Raw genomic sequence first — 12,500 nt, forward strand, 5'->3', positions numbered from 1 at the left:
ATATATATATATATATATATATATGTACATATATATATATATAGATTATATATATATATATATATATATATATATATATATATATATATGTGTGTGTGTGTATATGTATATATAATATATATATATATATATATATATATATATATATATATATATATATATATATATATATACATACATATATATATATATATATATATATATATATATATATATATAGAGAGAGAGAGAGAGAGAGAGAGAGAGAGAGAGAGAGAGAGAGAGAGAGAGAGAGAGAGAGAGAGTATGTGTGTGATTGTGTGTCCATTGATATATACGACCCGTCCAAAATAACGAGTGGTTGATTTTTAAATTTTTCATCTACCCTTTCAACATCACTGTATTGTACTCTCAATTCCATTTATAAAATACATTTTCTACCCGTCATTATTCCGCCTATATCCATCTGGATTTAACCAACATGAGACAGACAGACAGATAGACAGACATGAAAGCTATCATCTCTTCCCCGTCTAACCAACGTGAGACAGACAGACAGATAGATAGATAGACAGACATGTAAGCTATCATCTCTTCCCTGTCTAACCAATGTGAGACACCCAGACAGACAGACAGATAGATAGATAGACAGACATGAAACCTATCATCTCTTCCCCCTCTATCTACCCCGGACACTAACTTGATTATCTGAATATTTCATATCGAATGTCATTCGTTTATCCGCAGACTTCAATCATCGCGGGTCTGAGACCATCTTTGGATGGATACTCGATTATAGGGGGGAAACAGGAACCTTTGTTGTTGAGATGTTATATAAAGATAAATTGTAAACACGAGGACACGTGTATGTATATGTGTGTGTATATATTTATATATATATATGTATATATTATATATATAAAGTGTATATATATAAATATATATATATATATATATATATATATATATATATATATATATATGTATATATATATATATATATATATATATATATATATATATATATATATATATATATATATATATATGTATGTATTTATGTGTGTATTTATGTAACTATGTATGTATATATAGAATATATATACTGTATATATATATATATATATATATATATATATATATATATATATATATATATATATATACTGTATATATATACATATATATATATTATATATATATACATATATATATATTATATATATATACATATATATATATATATATATATATATATATATATATATATATATATATATATATATATATATATATATATATATATGATTATTACGGCGCTTGGAAACTATGAAAGATATTTTGAGTTTAGAACACACATCTCTGGAAAGACGTTCTTGATTAAATTGAGAGAGAGAGAGAGAGAGAGAGAGAGAGAGAGAGAGAGAGAGAGAGAGAGAGAGAGAGAGAGAGAGTAGTCATACTCAAGTGAGAAGGATTGGGATTAGGAAAGATAGAGTGTGGAGAGGAAAGGTTGAATCTGTGTTTACATATCTATCTAAATATCTAACCGTCATTTTTAACGGGTCGTATACACTTATAATAATAATCATCATCATCTCCTCCTACGCCTATTGACGCAAAGGGCCTCGGTTAGATTTCGCCAGTCGTCTCTATCTTGAGCTTTTAATTCAATACTTCTCCATTCATCATCTCCTACATCGTGCTTAATAGTCCTAAGCCATGTAGGCCTGGGTCTTCCAATTCTTCTAGCGCCTTGTGGAGCCCAGTTAAACGGTTGGTGAACTAATCTCTCTTGTGGAGTGCAAAGAGCATGCCCAAACCATCTCCATCTACCCCCTACCATGATCTCATCCACATATGGTACTCGAGTAATATCTCCTATAGTTTCTTTTCTAATCCTGTCCTGCCATTTAACTCCCAATATCCTTCTGAGGGCTTCATTCTCAAATCTACTATAATAGAATAGAGAATATAATGATAATGCGTACTCTCTCTTATAGTTTCATTTCTACTCCTATCCTGTCATTTAACTCCCAATATCCTTCTGAGGGCTTCATTCTCAAATCTACTATAACAGAATAGAGAATATAATGATAATCCGTACTCTCTCTTATAGTTTCATTTCTAATCCTGTCCTGCCATTTAACTCCAAATATCCTTCTGAGAGCTTCATTCTCAAATCTACTATAATAGAATAGAGAATATAATGATAATGCGTACTCTCTCTTATAGTTTCATTTCTAATCCTGTCCTGCCATTTAACTCCCAGTATCCTTCTGAGGGCTTCATTCTCAAATCTACTATAATAGAATAGAGAATCTAATAATAACACGTAAAGATATATTGATACAAACCTACATTAAGACCTTTAATTCCACCCTCATTTCTTCCTTTCTTCTTCTGTCTAAAAAAGAAATCGAAAAATATCCTTCTGAGGGCTTCATTCTCAAATCTACTATAATAGAATAGAGAATCTAATAATACGTAAAGATATATTGATACAAACCTACATTAAGACCTTTAATTCCACCCTCATTTCTTCCTTTCTTCTTTTGTCTAAAAAAGAAATCGAAAAATATCCTTCTGAGGGCTTCATTCTCAAATCTACTATAATAGAATAGAGAATATAATAATAACACTGAAAGATATTATGATACAAACCAACATTAAGACCTTTAATTCCACCCTCATTTTTCCTTTCTTCTTCCTTTAATTCCACCCTCATTTCACCTTTCTTCTTCCTTTAATTCCACCCTCATTTCTTCCTTTCTTCTTCCTTTAATTCCACCCTCATTTCTTCCTTTCTTCTTCCTTTAATTCCACCCTCATTTCACCTTTCTTCTTCCTTTAATTCCACCCTCATTTCTTCCTTTCTTCTTCCTTTAATTCCACCCTCATTTCTTCCTTTCTTCTTCCTTTAATTCCACCCTCATTTCACCTTTCTTCTTCCTTTAATTCCACCCTCATTTCTTCCTTTCTTCTTCCTTTAATTCCACCCTCATTTCTTCCTTTCTTCTTCTGTCTAAAAAAGAAATTGAGAAATAGAGATTCGATGGAAAAGTTTCCAATAGAAGAATAGCCCCATGATAGAGTCGGTTCGCTCAGCGTGTTAAACTTTTTTAAGGATACAAGTTTTCGGATCTTTGCCCCTGCTGTGGTAGGTACTGCCTGGTAGGGTCTGTATTAAACGGCTTCTTTTATTAAGTAAGGACAGATGTTATTTTTGTTGTTGTTGGTATTATTATTATTTTTGTTGTTGTTGTTGCTGTTATTATTATTATTATTATTATTGTTATTATTATTATTGTTATCATAATCATTATTATTACTAGTAACGAGTTCCACCAATAACTGTACAGTACTGAAGAGATAAGGTAAAAACAATATATATATATATATATATATATATATATATATATATATATATATATATATATATATATATTAATAATGATAATAATAATGATAATGATAATAATAATGATAGTAATAATAATAATAGTAATAATAATAATAATAATAATAATAATAATAGAAGTGTACATATTTATATGTTTGTGTGTATATATGTGCATGTTCATGCTTGTGTGTATATATATGTATATATACTGTGTATATATACATATATATACATATATATATATATATATATATGTATATATATGTGTGTGTGTATATATATACTGTATATATATACATATATATATACATATATATATATATATATATATATATATATATATATATATATATATATATATATAAGGGAGATATATTTACACACAATCATATACTATACCAAAATTCATCACTATTACATGTATATATGTATATCTATACACATCACAAGAATATACATTTGAACAGACACACAATCACGCAATCACACGCAACACCGAAATTCCAATCATACCTACAATGCTGGATATACAAGAGATTAAAATTACCCCATTGCCCCGAAGCACAGCAACACTGGTAACTCGAGGAGGGCAGAAAACGCTCCCTCTGTGAACTGGATGTTATTGAATGTAAAATCATCCGGGGCTTCTGAGAGACAATATTATTCCGATGTCGTTAGCGCCCGATGGAGATGTTGGCTTAGATGACAAGCAGTTATGTTTAATCCGTTCCGATATGGATGTTGATTGTGTGTGTGTGTGTGTGTGTGTGTGTGATAGTGTTTGTTTGGTTCGTTTATTAAAAGCTTGTTGTAAGGGGAATTTATTGTTCCGATTTTGTTGGGAAATGGTTGCTATGGAAATTGTACTGTTCTTTTTTTTTTAAATAGTTGCAGAGGTAATTTTCTTTTGTTCTTTTTTTTTGAATAGTTGCAGTGGTAATTTTCTTTTGTTCTTTTTTTTTATATAGTTGCAGAGGTAATTTTCTTTTGTTCTTTTTTTCGAATAGTTGCAGTGGTAATTTTCTTTTGTTCTTTTTTTTTATATAGTTGCAGAGGTAATTTTCTTTTGTTCTTTTTTTCGAATAGTTGCAGTGGTAATTTTCTTTTGTTCTTTTTTTCGAATAGTTGCAGTGGTAATTTTCTTTTGTTCTTTTTTTTTTATATAGTTGCAGAGGTAATTTTCTTTTGTTCTTTTTTTCGAATAGTTGCAGTGGTAATTTTCTTTTGTTCTTTTTTTTTATATAGTTGCAGAGGTAATTTTCTTTTGTTCTTTTTTTCGAATAGTTGCAGTGGTAATTTTCTTTTGTTCTTTTTTTTTATATAGTTGCAGAGGTAATTTTCTTTTGTTCTTTTTTTCGAATAGTTGCAGTGGTAATTTTCTTTTGTTCTTTTTTTTTAATAGTTGCAGAGGTAATTTTTTTTTTGTTCTCTTTTTTATATAGTTGCAGAGGTAATTTTCTTTTGTTCTTTTATTGGAAAATAGTTGCTAAGGAAATTTTACTGTTCTTTTATTTGAGAATAGTTGCTATGAAATTGTACTATTCTTCTTTTATTGGAAAATAGTTGGTAAGAAAATTGTACTGTTCCTCTTTTATTTGAAAATAGTTGCTAAAGGAAATTTATTGCTCTTCTTTTATTGGGAAATATTTGTAAGGGGAAATATACTGTTCCTCTTTTATTGGGGAAATGGTTGTAAGGGAAATTTATTGTTCTTCTTTTATTTGAAAATAGTTGCTAAGGGAAATTTATTGTTCTTTTATTGGGAAATAGTTGTAAGGGAAATTTATTGTTCTTTTTTTTGGGAAATAGTTGTAAGGAAATTTATTGTTCTTCTTTTATTTGAAAATAGTTGCTAAGGGAAATTTATTGTTCTTTTATTGGGAAATAGTTGTAAGGGAAATTTATTGTTCCTTTTTTTTGGGAAATAGTTGTAAGGAAATTTATTGTTCTTTTTTTTGGGAAATAGTTGTAAGGAAATTTATTGTTCTTCTTTTATTTGAAAATAGTTGCTAAGGGAAATTTATTGTTCTTTTATTGGGAAATAGTTGTAAGGGAAATTTATTGTTCTTTTTTTGGGAAATAGTTGTAAGGAAATTTACTGTTCCTCTTTTATTGGGAAATAGTTGTTAAGGAAATTTATTTTTCTTTTATTAGGAAATAGTTGTGAGGGAAATTTTACTAGTCCTTCTTTATTTGGAAATAGTTGTGAGGGAAATTTTTACTAAGTCTTCTTTTATTTGGAAATAGTTGTGAGGGAAATTTTACTAGTCTTCTTTTATTTGGAAATAGTTGTAAGGGAAATTTATTGTTCTTCTTTTATTGGGAAATAGTTACAAAGGTAATTTGCGCCAGACTTTAAAAACAGAGAATTATTTCAGTTTTAAAATGTATAAAATTGAAAGATGCTAGGAAAAAATTATAAATTCCATCTACTGCAAATTCATAATAAAATTCCATCTATTGGAAATTTATAAAAATAAAAAAAATCTATTGCAAATTCGTAAAAAAATTCCATCTGTTGGAAATTCATAAAAAGATTCCATCTATTGCAAATTCATAAAAAAATTCATCTATGGCAAATTTATAAAAAAATTCATCTATTGCAAATTCATAAAAATAATTCCATCTATTGCAAATTCATAAAAGAAAATTCCCATCTATTGCAAATTCATAAAAAAATCCATCTACTCTAAATGCATAATCAATTCCATCTATTGCAAATTCATAAAAAATTCTATCTATTGCAAATTCATAAAAAAAATCCATCTATTGCAAATTCATAAAAAAAAATTCCATTTATTGCAAATTCATAAAAAAAATTTCCATCTATTGAAAATTCATTAAAAAATTCCATCTATTGCAAAATTCATAAAAAAAATTCCATCTATTGCAAATTCATAAAAAAATTCCCGTCTATTGCAAATTCATAAAAAAATTCCATCTATTGCAAATTCATAAAAAAATTCCATCTATTGCAAATTCATAAAAAAATTCCATCTATTGCAAATTCATAATCAATTCCATCTATTGCAAATTCATAAAAAAATTCAATCTATTGCAAATTTATAAAAAATCATCTATTGAAATTCATAAAAAAATTCATCTATTGCAAATTCATAAAAAAATTCCATCTATTGCAAATTCATAAAAAAATTCCATCTATTGCAAATTCATAAAAAAATTCCATCTATTGCAAATTCATAAAAAAATTCCATCTATTGCAAATTCATAAAAAAATTCCATCTATTGCAAATTCATAAAAAAAATTCCATCTATTGCAAATTCATAATCAATTCCATCTATTGCAAATTCATAAAAAAATTCAATCTATTGCAAATTTATAAAAAAAAAATCATCTATTGAAAATTCATAAAAAAATTCCATCTATTGCAAATTCATAAAAAAATTCCATCTATTGCAAATTCATAAAAAATTCCATCTATTGCAAATTCATAATCAATTCCATCTATTGCAAATTCATAAAAAAAATCCATCTATTGCAAATTCATAAAAAAAATCCATCTATTGCAAATTCATAAAAAAAAATCCATCTATTGCAAATTCATAAAAAAAATCCATCTATTGCAAATTCATAAAAAAAAAATCCATCTATTGCAAATTCATAAAAAAATCCATCTCTTGCAAATTCATAAAAAAAATCCATCTATTGCAAATTCCATAAAAAATAATTCCATCTACTATAAATGCATAATCAATTCCATCTATTGCAAATTCATTAAAAAAATCCATCTATTGCAAATTCATAAGAAATTTGTCTATTGCAAATTCATAAGAAATTCCATCTATTGCAAATTCATAAAAAATCATCTATTGCAAATTCATTAAAAACATTCCACATATTGAAAATTCATACAAAAACTCAATCTATTGCAAATTCATTAAAAAAATTCCATCTATTGCAAATTCATAAAAAAATTCCATCTATTGCAAATTCATAACAAAAATTCCATCTACTGCAAATTCATAAAAATGTACATCTATTGCAAATTCATAAAAAATCCTCTATTGTAAATGCATAATCAATTCCATCTATTGCAAATTCATAAAAAAAATTCCATCTACTGTAAGTGCATAATGAATTCCATCTATTGCAAATTCATTAAAAAAATCCTCTATTGTAAATGCATAATCAATTCCATCTATTGCAAATTCATAAAAAAATTTCATCTATTGCAAATACATAGTCAATTCCATCTATTGCCAATTTCATAAAAAATTCCGTCTACTGTAAGTGCATAATCAATTCCATCTATTGCAAATTCATAAAAAAAAAATCATCTATTGCAAATTCATGAAAAAAATTCATCTATTGCAAATTCATAAAAAATTCCGTCTACTGTAAGTGCATAATCAATTCCATCTATTGCAAATTCATAAAAAAAAAAATCATCTATTGCAAATTCATGAAAAAAATTCATCTATTGCAAAATTCATAAAAAATTCCGTTCTACTGTAAGTGCATAATCAATTCCATCTATTGCAAATTCATTTAAAATAAAAATCCTCCCTGTCGAGCAAAATACAATTCACGTCGAGTCTACGATAAAACTTTTAGCCCGAGTTCAATTTCCTGGACCCTTGGCTAGGTTTCCTACCTACACCATGGCCAGGCCAAAATCTGCAATTCCTGTCTCCCACAAATTCCAGGGGTTCCGGATCCTTCCCGCCCTACAGGGAGATAGGACACGGCAATGCACTCTCTCTCTCTCTCTCTCTCTCTCTCTCTCTCTGTTTAGGGGTAGTAAGTTCAATAATTTATTGGGGTAATTGTTTAAAGAATTTGGTTGACTCTCTCTCTCTCTCTCTCTCTCTCTCTCTCTCTCTCTCTCTCTTCTCTCTCTCTCTCTCTCTCTCTCTCTCTCTCTCTCTCTCTGTTTAGGGCTGTAAGTTCATATGATTTATTGGGTAATTGTTTAAAGAATTTGGTTGACTCTCTCTCTCTCTCTCTCTCTCTCTCTCTCTCTCTCTCTCTCTCCTCTCTCCTCTCTCCTCTCTCTCCATGTTTCCTATTGGATGGTTTATAATAAAGATATATGTATCTATTCATCTATATTTATTAGTATCTCTGTCTCTCTCTCTCTCTCTCTCTCTCTCTCTCTCTCTCTCTCTCTCCTCTCTCTCTCTCTCTCTCTCTCTCTCTCCATGTTTCCTATTGGATGGTTTATAATAAAGATATATGTATCTATTCATCTATATTTATTAGTATCTCTGTCTGTCTGTCTGTACTCTCTCTCTCTCTCTCTCTCTCCTCTCTCTCCTCTCTCTCTCTCTCTCTCTCTCTCTCTCCTTTTGCTGGAGGTCGAACAATAGAGTTATCTATGTATATGGATGTCTATCTAGCTAGTCTTTCTATTTCTCTAGAATTGTCTTTAGTATATTGAATACAGGATAAAATTATTCTAATATATTTTTCAAGAATCCGAATTTCTATGCATTAAAGCTCTCTCTCTCTCTCTCTCTCTCTCTCTCTCTCTCTCTCCTCTCTCTCTCTCTCTCTCTCTCTCTCTCTCTCTCTCTGTGGTTGTTTAGTAAATATCGTAGGACTCAGAAAGGGCAATAAATGTTTCATGAGTATTGCAATGTCGCAGTAAATGTTCTCTGAATAATCAGACATGCGGGACAAAGGACTAGAATAGCAGGACGTGCAGGACAGAAGAAGGATGGGAGGGCTGATAGGATATAGCGAACAAGGAAAAGGGACATTTTTTTTTTTCAATGATGGTTTCATCCTGTTTCCTTTTCAAAGAATGTTTTATACCTTTTTTCAAAGAATGTTTTCTACCTCTATCAAAGAATATTTTCTACCTTTTTCAAAGTATGTTTTCTATATTATTCAAAGAATGTGTATACCTTTATCAAAGACTGATTTTTACCTTTTTCAAAGAATGTTTTCTACCTTTTTCAATGAATGTTTTCTACTTTTCTCAAAGAATGTTTCACTCTTTTCAAGGGTTTTCTATCTTTTATCAAAGAATATTTTCTATATTATTCAAAGAATGTGTCTACCTTTTTCCAAGAATGTTTTATACCATTTTCAAAGAATGTTTTCTATCTTTTTCAAGGAAAGTTTTCTTTTTTTCACAAATGTTTTCTATCTTTTTCCAAGAATGGTTTATACCATTTTCAAAGAATGTTTTCTTTTTCAAAGAATACTTCCTATCCTTTCAATAAAATTTTTTCTACCTTTTTTTAAAGAATATATATATGTAATATATAATATATATATATATATATATATATATATATATATATATATATATATTTATTTATTTATATATATATATATATATATATATATATATATATATATATATATATAAACATGTATATATATATATATATATATATATATATATATATATATATATATATATATATATATATACACATATATATCTATCTATCTATATATATATATATATATATATATATATATATATATATATATATATATATATATATATATATATATATATATATATATATATATATATATATATATAAAGATAAATATCTTCTGTACTTCGCGCAACAAAACTTACCTTCCAACAATAACAACACCTTCAAAAATCTAACACGCACCAAGCATTTATTTCCGACTCCTTATAGAATCAAGTTGAAAATGAGACACACACTATAGTGCCACTTCTATCCGGAGCAGACAGACTCTCTTTAAAGGAACCCCCCAAAAATAGAACAATTCCCAAAGAAATTCCTAAAGTCAATTCCGAACAGACTCACTTTAAAGGAACCAAAAAAATAAAACAATTCCCGAAGCAATTCCCTAAAGTCAATTCCCGAAAACTCCCCCAGATCGACTTCGCCTCATCATGGTTACCACATCCTGCGGATCATAACAACACTCATCATGGCCCATTTTACGTTTCAAGAGCTTTTCGCATTTTCGCATTAGACACTTGTATGAGGTCTGGTGGACGAAGGAGAGAGGTTCATTTGAATGGGAGTTAAATTTGGGGAGGTGATTCTCATCTGGGCTCTGTTATAGCCTTGTTCGCTGTGGTCTCTTGAGGGGTGTGTATTGAGGGTGTGTAGGTGGGATGTGTGTAAGCTGTATGTGTAGGTATAAGGGATATTTGTAGAAATGTTTGTGTATGTTTGTGTAATGCGCATAATTATATATATATATATATATAATATATATATATATATATATATATATATATATTATATATATATATGTGTGTGGTGTGTGTGTGTGTATATATATAAATATATATATATATATATATATATTTATATATATGTATATATATATATAATGTTATATATATATGTATATATATATATATATATATATATATATATATATATATATATATATATATATATATATATATATACAGTATATGTGTGTATGTGTGTATGTATGTGTGTTTATATATATAGTGAATATATATATTTATATATATTATATATATATATATATATATATTATATATATATATATAAATCTATCTATCTATCTATATATATATATATATATATATATATGTGTGGTGTGTGTGTGTGTGTGTGTGTGTGTGTGTGTGTTTGTTTGTTTGTGTATGTAAACTTGCCGTACATACGCATTCAAATGAAGCATTTACCCAAACAATGGTGACTTCAGACCCTTAATGAAACCACAGTCGCAATCACAGTGTGGATTTAACAACAGAATCATGGATGAACCTTTTAGCAAACAACTTCCCACCGTCTTGCTCGAAGGAGTATTTTCAGTACTGACTTGGCCCTGTAGATCATTAAAGTTAATTTTTGACAATGATTTTTACCTTTTTCACAAAAGGTTTTATACCTTTTTCAAAGAATGTTTTCTACCCTTTTCAAGGAATGTTTTCTATCCATTTCAAGGAATTTTTTCTACCCTTTTCAAAGAATGTTTTATATCTTTATTCAATGAATGTTTTCTACCCTTTTCAAGGAATGTTTTCTACCCATTTCAAGGATTTTTTTCTACCCTTTTCACAGAATGTTTTCTACATTTTTCAAGGAATGTTTTCTACCCTTTCCAAGGAATTTTCTACCCTTTTCAAGGAATTTTTCTACCCTTTTCAAGGAATATTTTCTACTATTTTCAAAGAATGTTTTTATATCTTTATTCAAAGAATGTTTTCTGCCCTTTCAATTAATGTTTTCTACCTCTTTCAAAGAATGTTTTATATTTTTTTTTCAAAGAATGTTTTCTACCTTTTTCAAAGCATTATTTTCTGCCCCTCTCAAGGAATGGTGTCTACCTCTTTCAAAGAATGTTTTATATTTTTTTTCAAAGAATGTTTTCTACCCCTTTTCAAGGAATGTTTTCTACCCTTTTCAAATAATGCTTTATATCTTTATTCAAAGAATGTTTTCTGCCCTTTCAATTAATGTTTTCTACCTTTTTCAAAGAATGTTTTATAGATTTCTTTTTCAAAGAATTTTTTCTATCCCTTTTCAAAGAATATTTATACCTTTTTCCAAAAAATGTTTTCTACTTTTTTTAAAAAAGAATCTTTTCTTTTTCAAAGAATTCCAAACCCTTAAGATGGACACATTCTGAATGGTCAAGGGAGGTACAGTCCACGATTTAAAATTCTTGGAGTTCTTGGACGAGAAAGAAAATTAATTATTCGAAAAGGGTTACTCTCTATGGGCTAAAACTTTATACTCACCGTGGGCTTGGAATATTATGGCTCGTTAATCAAAAGGGTAAAGAAAAGAATGTCGTAGAAAGTATGTTAATTATTCAAATTTTTTAGAGAGAGAGAGAGAGAGAGAGAGAGAGAGAGAGATTGAGAGAGAGAGAGAGAGAGAGAGAGAGAGAGAGAGAGAGAGAGAGAGAGAGAGAGAGTTATAACATTATCAAATTTGCCTCAATTTCGATGCCCGAAAAAATGTCTTGTTCATTTGATCGAGAGATTTTGTATTGCTTATTAAAGAGATGTTGATGAATTTTGCATCAATTCTTTATATCTCCCGTATTTAATGAAGAGCAACGTGTCTGGCTATTTAACTATCCTATCTGTATCTATCTATCTATCGAGCTATCTATCTATCTATATCTATATATATATATATATATATATATATATATATATAATAT

The 12,500-nt window shown here is 28.3% G+C and overlaps 1 protein-coding gene across 1 annotated transcript in view; it reads left to right on the forward strand.

The window, feature by feature from the left end:
* Positions 1–12,500, forward strand: part of LOC137621060 (clumping factor A-like) — a 17,432-nt gene that overhangs the window by 1,095 nt on the left and 3,837 nt on the right. The gene's annotated exons all lie outside the window — the stretch shown is intronic.

Source organism: Palaemon carinicauda, chromosome 27 (assembly GCF_036898095.1).
Source record: "Palaemon carinicauda isolate YSFRI2023 chromosome 27, ASM3689809v2, whole genome shotgun sequence".
NCBI lineage: Eukaryota > Metazoa > Arthropoda > Malacostraca > Decapoda > Palaemonidae > Palaemon > Palaemon carinicauda.